At 64.4% G+C, this 6,735-nt stretch overlaps 1 long non-coding RNA gene across 1 annotated transcript; it reads right to left on the bottom strand.

Annotated features, from left to right (window-relative positions):
- Positions 1-312: 312 nt before the first annotated feature.
- Positions 313-5,613, bottom strand: LOC144616855 (uncharacterized). Its single transcript, XR_013556592.2, has 2 exons — positions 2,990-5,613; positions 313-2,663 (listed from the first exon to the last, which is right to left on the bottom strand). It is a non-coding gene; the product is annotated as an uncharacterized LOC144616855 (long non-coding RNA).
- Between the last annotated feature and the right edge of the window lie 1,122 nt (positions 5,614-6,735).

Here is a 6,735-nt window from a genome sequence, read left to right as displayed (position 1 = left end):
AGACCCCCAAGGCCTCCTCCCAGGTTCCCGGTCCCCAGCTTCTCGGGGAAGAGCTGGCCGGGTCGGGGGAGGGGAGCGGGAAGGTGGGGAGGACACTGCCTGGTTGGGGGGGGGGGGGGTCGGGGGGGGCCATCAGGGCTCGTCAGATAGGGCTGGGGGCCTGACGCACCCCCCTCCCAAAGGCCCCTCTGGAGACATTAGGGGGAAAAAAGGAGCTGACCTAATTCACCGGTGGCAGAGGGTGGCCCTCTAGACTGCTGCCACCAGATGAAAAGTGAATGTGGGCCACTCGGGTAATTAAAAGTAGCGAGAAACGGGTGAAATTCATTTTAATCATTACTCCTCTTTAACCCGGTATCCACAGTCATTTCAACATGCGGCGCACACAGCCATGCGCTAACGAGAGCGCCCGCTCACAGCTCTTTCTCTGCGGAGGCCTCACCCCTGCACCCTGCGCACCACAGGCAGCTCTGGTTCCGTGCCGGGGCCCGGGGCCTGAGAGAAACCCAGAACATTCCCTGATGGTCCCAGGGCACCTGGGTTCCCAAGTCCGGGAGGTAGGGGGGAGACGTACCCAGGGAATGCCTTTTTTAAAAATATGCGTATTGCAATATCCAAATTACTAAATGCAGCAGAAACGAACACAAGAGTTTGTGCCGTTTGGACAACAGAAATGACAGGAAGGCTGTGCACCGGCCCGGGGTCGCCCGGCGGGACCTCGTGGGACCTCTGCCAGCCCTCCAGCCCCTCCGGCAGAAGTCTGCACGTGAGTCACCCCCAGACCGTCCTCATGTTGACCACCTGTGCTGACGTGGCTCTCGTGTCAACACGGTTCTGCGGGAGCCCCTCCCAGACCGCTTCCCAGCCTCTCTGCCCACAGGCAAGAGCAGCCTGCCAGCCTGGGGAGGCTTCTGGTGGGCGCCCCGCTCTCCCCCCGGCAGGCATTCCCCACCCCCGGCAGGCACCCCGCTCCCCCCCAGCAGGGACCCTACCCCGGGAGGCACCCCGCTCCCCCGGGAGGCACCCCGCTCCCCCCTCCAGTGCCCGTAGAAGGGACACTGAAGGACCTAGAAAGGAAAGCATTTTCCTTTTTCCCGTGGTCTCTTTCTCAACTAGCCGTGGTTGTTTGTTATTTGTTATTTCACGTTCAAAGAAACATCGAATTGTCAGATCGGTATCATCAATGTTCTCCTTTCTACGTTGTGCCGGGCAGGTGTTTGGCCATGAGCTGGTCGCAGACGTGGAAATCCCCAAGGTTTGTGTTTCGGGGCTGCTGCCCGCCGCTAACTCAGCAGCTTTTTCACCGGGTAAAATCTACACCACAGACGATTCGCCAGGTCACCTAACGGTTTGTAAGTGCCTAGTTCAGGGGCACTAAGTACATTCACGTTGCTGTGCACCCACCCCACTACCCGTCTCCAGAACTTCTCCATCTTCCCAAACTGGAACTCCCTCCCCATCAGACGCTCACCCCCCCCCCCCCCACCAGCACCCTCCCCAGCACCACTGTCTCTACTCTCTGCTTCTGTGAATCTGACCACTCCAGATTCTGGCACCACCTGTAGACGTGAAACCACACAGGATTGGTCTTTCTGTGATGGCTTCTTCCACTGAACACAGTGCCCTCAGGGTTCACCCGCGGTGCAGCAGGGGTGAAGCGCCCTTTCTAGGGATGATCGCCTACACGGATGGACCGCGTCTTGCTCGTCCCTTTGTCCGTCAGTGGACACTCAGGTCGCTTCCACTTTTTGTGCACCGGGATAACGGCGTGTACGGGTGTGTGTGCAGGTGTGTGTGAGGCCCCGCTTTCCGCTCCTGTGGGCACGCGCCCGGGACGGAAGCCAGTGTCACTGGCGGCTCCACGAGGAGGCTCCGGGCTGTCACCCCAGGGGCTGCTCCCGTCAGCAGTGCGCAGCTAGTGGCCGTCCTAGGGGGCATCTCGGGGTGGTTTCGATTTGCAGCTCCCCCAGGGTTCACTGCCCTCGCTGTCCTCTGCCCCCTGCTGAGGTCCCCAGCCACCACGGACCCGTCTCCCCTCAGCCCCTCTCGTGGCCACTCGCTCCTGACCGGGCAGCAGGATGCAGCTGGGGACACCCATCCAGTGGCCTGCTCCGTCTGCTCTGTGTCCCTTCCTGTGCTCTCCCCACCCCCCTCCTGCCCGCCCTGTCACACCTGCCCCCTTCTGGCCCCTCCTGCTCAGGGACCCCTCAGAGCTCCCCCGCCCCGTCATCGGTTTTCCCTGTGACCATGTCCAGCAGGCACATTCGGGGCATCGTCTCTCATCCTTACGAGACTCTCTGGACTCCCCACCCCCTGCCGCCGTGAGACTTTACCGTTGACCTCCTGGAGGGGTGGCCCCCCTCGCTGCCCCTCTCCCCTCCTGAGCTCAGGCCCACAGCCGGCTCTACCTTTGAGGGGGGCTTTGACAATGGGAGCAAATTACCCCAAGCTTCACTGGCTCCCTCCAACCCCGGGTGTGTGGCCTCGCGGTTTCCGGGGTCCGGCGTCCAGGTAGGGCGGGGCTGCGGTCTCATCCGAAGCTCACTCCTGGGGGTGCGGATTCGGGTCCTCGCCGATGGGACTTCCCGCGGCTCTGCAGCGCGTGGGCCTCTCCGTGCGGCGGCTTCCGGCACAGCCTTTCCGAGTCAGCCGCCGGGCCCACGCTGGAGGGGAGGCCACGACACAATACGCGACACCAGGAGGCGGGATGCGGAATCCGCCCAGCGCTCACCACCCGCCCTCGCCGCGATGACCCCGGTGCCCCTCCTCCCTGACCTCCCTCCTCCCCCCCTGCAGAGTGGCCTGGGACGACCTAAGTCCTGCCCCGCCACTGCTCTGTCCTCAGTCCTCCCAATGGCCTTCTCGCTGTTGTGGGCACTGCCTCCAGCTGGGACCCCCAGCAGCTCCCGGCCAGTGACTGAGCAGAACGGCGGCGGACAGCCTGGCCGGCCAGCTGGGGAAGGGAGGACAGCCCTGCAGCACTGCTCACCCCATGATTCCCCGGCTGCTCTTACAGAGGCCCACGGCTTCACTCCGCAGCCGTCCCCCGGGGAGATGCTGTCTGCACCGGCACGGGGGCTGCAGAGCTGGGGCGCATGGGGCCGGATCATAAACCGGGTCCTGGGTAAGGTGAGCCGGTCCACGGACCACAGTGCTCAGGACTCCGGTCCCCAAAGAGTAAGTGCGGTTGATGTACCCCGCCCAGGGGCGGGGCTCTGTTGGTGGGGACAGTCCAGCAGAAACTTCAGGAACTGCCCCCACCCGGCCAAGATGGTAAATAGCAGACTACCTTCCCGGGGTGGCAGTGGCACAGGTGATACACCCTCACCACCCTGAGGGTGCGGGCCAGGGCCTCGCCTCGCGTCAGCACCGCCTAACTCCTCGGGGGCGGCCCCTGCAGAGCGCGGGCACCCTGGGGACAACGCAGGACCCGGGCTCTGGTGCGCAGCCAGCCAACCGCAACGGGACGTGGGTGGTGTGGTGCCCGCGGACGGGGATGGGCGCAGCGGTGATCGCTGCCGTGACTGTGTGGGGACTCTGTGCTCCTGTCCCCGGAGCTCTGGGCTCCACGGTCAGCGGCCCTGGTGCCCATGAGACCTGGTCCCCCCAGGGAGCCCTGCAAGGAGCACAGGCTGAGCCGAGTAACATACTGGGGGGGGGGGGGTGGTGGCTGGCCTGGCCAGCGGGAGGCCACCACTCACAGCCACGCCCCGGCATGGCCATGGACGGACACGACCGCCAAGTCTGGGCCCGTCTGAGATGAGAGCTTGCATCAGGGAGGGCTCGCCAGCGGGGGACCCCAGGGGCAGGGGTCCTCATTAACGGAGGAACCCTCCCTTCTCGACATGACCGTGGGTCCCTTCCCGAAGACCCGAGGCCCTGGGGACCTGACAGTCACAGACAGGAACACCCTCGAGAGCCAGGGTGGCTGTGGGCCACGTACCCCTCCAGCCACACGGCCCCCACCACCCACCAGCTCCCCCGCGGGTAGCTGCTGCTTCACAGGGTCCGCTCTGAGTGCGGAGGCTTGGGGACAAATACCTGAGGCGATCTGGGGGGAAAGTGACTTTCAGGTGCAGTGTTCAAAACTCCTGAGGTTGTTCACGGAGCTTCCCCTGCCCTGCACCCGCCCAGGCCTGAGGCACTAGCTTCCTAGTCCCCCGGGGCCACCCCTTGACCTGCGCCTGGGCAGGCAGCAGAAACCCAGGTCCCCATTTAGGGGCGGCCCTCACCCCACCCTGCCTCTTGCTGTCACAGTCAGCTCAGATGCGGGCAAGGCCAACTCCGGGTCTGGGGGCCCTCATGGGTGACGACGGGACCCCCACCACGATCCGGGGGGTACCCCAGGCACTCCGGTGGCCAGCCTGGCCGTCTGACCGCCACCCAGCACCGGGCCTGCTGTGGCAGGGAACAGCTGTGGCTTTGTGTCCCCAACAGTCAGGAGGTGGCCTCAGCCACCCAGACGTCTCAGCGCTGCCACTGGCTTCTAGAAGCTTCATGCACAGCATTTTGGGCCATTCCTCCTGTTTGCTTGGAGCGTCAGACAGGCTCCGAATGTACAGGGTCAGCAGTGAGCAGACGCCCACGTTGGGCGCCCCGTCGGCCTGCCTCCTTCCACCTCCACTCATTCCTTCCTCGGTTCATTCCGTCCTTAATCCACCCACTTGTGGTTACGTGCGCCTCCCCCACTCGTCCCCTCCTTCCCTCATTCATTCGTTCACTTCGTCCCCCACTCATTCACTCCCTCCCTCCTTCATTCATTCACTCCCTCCTTCACTGACTCCCTCCCTCACTCGTTCATTCACTCCCTCCCTCTCTCCTTCATTCATTCACTCCCTCACTCATTCACTCCCCCTCCTTCATTCATTCACTCCCTCCTTCATTCATTCACTTCTTCCCCCACTCATTCACTCCCTGCCTCATTCATTCATTCACTTCCTCCCTCATTCATTCACTCCCTCACTCATTCACTCCCCCCTCATTCATTCATTTCCTTCCTCCCTCCTTCATTCATTCACTCCCTCCCTCACTCCCTCCCTCCCTCCCTCGTCCACTCCCTCCCTCCCTCACTCGTTCATTCACTCCTCCATGACCCAATAGGTAGTTCTTCCCTGGAGTCAGCTGGGAGCCAGGCCCACGTCGGGTCTCAGGGAGGGAGGGCAGAGGCTGGACAGATAGTTGTATTTTTGCGTTTACTCACTATTAAATGAAACTTCTTGGTAAGCCTATAGGTCTGCAGCACTGCAGACGGCTCGACAGATGGTCAGATGGACAGACAGACACAGATTCCCTGGCTGTGGGTTCTGGCCGAGGCGTCCCTGAAACAGTCACCTGAAGCCCCCAATGCCCTCTCACTTTCTCAGACACAGGTGGCCATCTGGTCGGCTGAAGCGGACGTGGCCACAACAGCGTGACAAGGCCTGGATGCAGGAACACAAACAACGGGCAGCACCCCCAGACTGAGCACCCTGCCCCAAACTTGGAGCGGTCCCCTCCCTCATTCACTCCAGTCTACCAACAAATGCCCTCCGTGCCGCTGTGGCCCTCACTCCAGCCGGGAATTCCGCAGCCCCCCGGCCCCGTCCCCACCGTGCGGCAAAGGGACCTCCTAGCCTCTGTCAGCTCATGGCCTCTCCCACCCGGCAGCGCAGAGGCCAAGTCCCACCCAGGTCTGCCCCCTTTTCCCCCTGAAGCCCCTCACACCAGCACCTAAAGACACTCTGCTCCCGCTCTCCCGGCCCCCATGCAGCATCCTGTAGCCCTGGGGCCCCCGCCTCACCCCCACCAGGCCCCCGCGGCACCCAGCACTCCCCAGAAACAGGCGGGCAGCAGAGAGAGAGCAGGTGGGGGGCAAGGGTCCTCTGGAGGCCCGGCTGTCTCCTGCGCTGAGCAATCCACGCGGCAGGGCTGGAGCCGAACCGGGTCGGCCGGTCTCACCTCCCTGTGCCTCCCTGCAGGGGCCGCTCCCGACGGTGCAGACCCAAGTGTCGGGGCCGCGAGAGTCACCGGTGTCCAGCTGCTGGGGAGCCTGGGAGGGCCACTCTCCAGCCGCAGCACCCCCAGCCCGGGGCCTGAACCGGCTCAGTGCACCTTCTCCTTTCCTCCTTTGGACCAGCTGGGGCGGGGGTCCAAACGCGGTCCCACCACCGGCCTGAGGAAGCTGCACTGTCAGGGTGGGAGGGGAGCAGGGGATCAGCTGTCCGGGCCTGGACACAGCCCGGCTTGGGGATGGAGTCCCCGGCCATCCCACTCCAGACAGGAGGGACGTGGCCGGGCGCCGTGCAGACGGAGGAGAGGCAGCGGCCAGCGGGCCAGGACCCCGGGGCCCTCCTGCGTGCCCGGCTTCCTTTCTCCCTCGCTGTCCCCTTATACCCTACCCAGGCCTGCGGTGCGACACCCACAGCCTCCCCAAAGGGCCGAGGTCACCGCAGGACCACGGAATCCACTCTGGCCCGTGAGAGCCCAAGGGGGACACGCCTGTGGCAGGTGGGGCTGAAGCAGAGGAGCCCTGGGCAGTGGGCGAGGGGCGACCTGAGGCTGGGGGGGGGGTGGGGACCGTCACCCTGCCGCGGGGCTGGCCCCGCTCCCTCCCAGTGCCAGGCACCCTGTGGTACCTCACAGCTGCCCGCCCGCCTGGGGCCAGAACTTCACATGGGTGTGGGGAGCGGCCGACTCCCAGCAATGCCTGTGGGCGTGGGGGCGAGGGGTGCGGATGCTCATGGCCTGGCCCCGGGG

This window comes from Panthera onca, chromosome B4 (assembly GCF_046562875.1).
Source record: "Panthera onca isolate mPanOnc1 chromosome B4, mPanOnc1 haplotype 2, whole genome shotgun sequence".
Lineage (NCBI taxonomy): Eukaryota > Metazoa > Chordata > Mammalia > Carnivora > Felidae > Panthera > Panthera onca.
The sequence above is the reverse complement of the archived record's forward strand: the minus strand, read 5'-3'. Positions and strand labels throughout refer to the sequence as shown.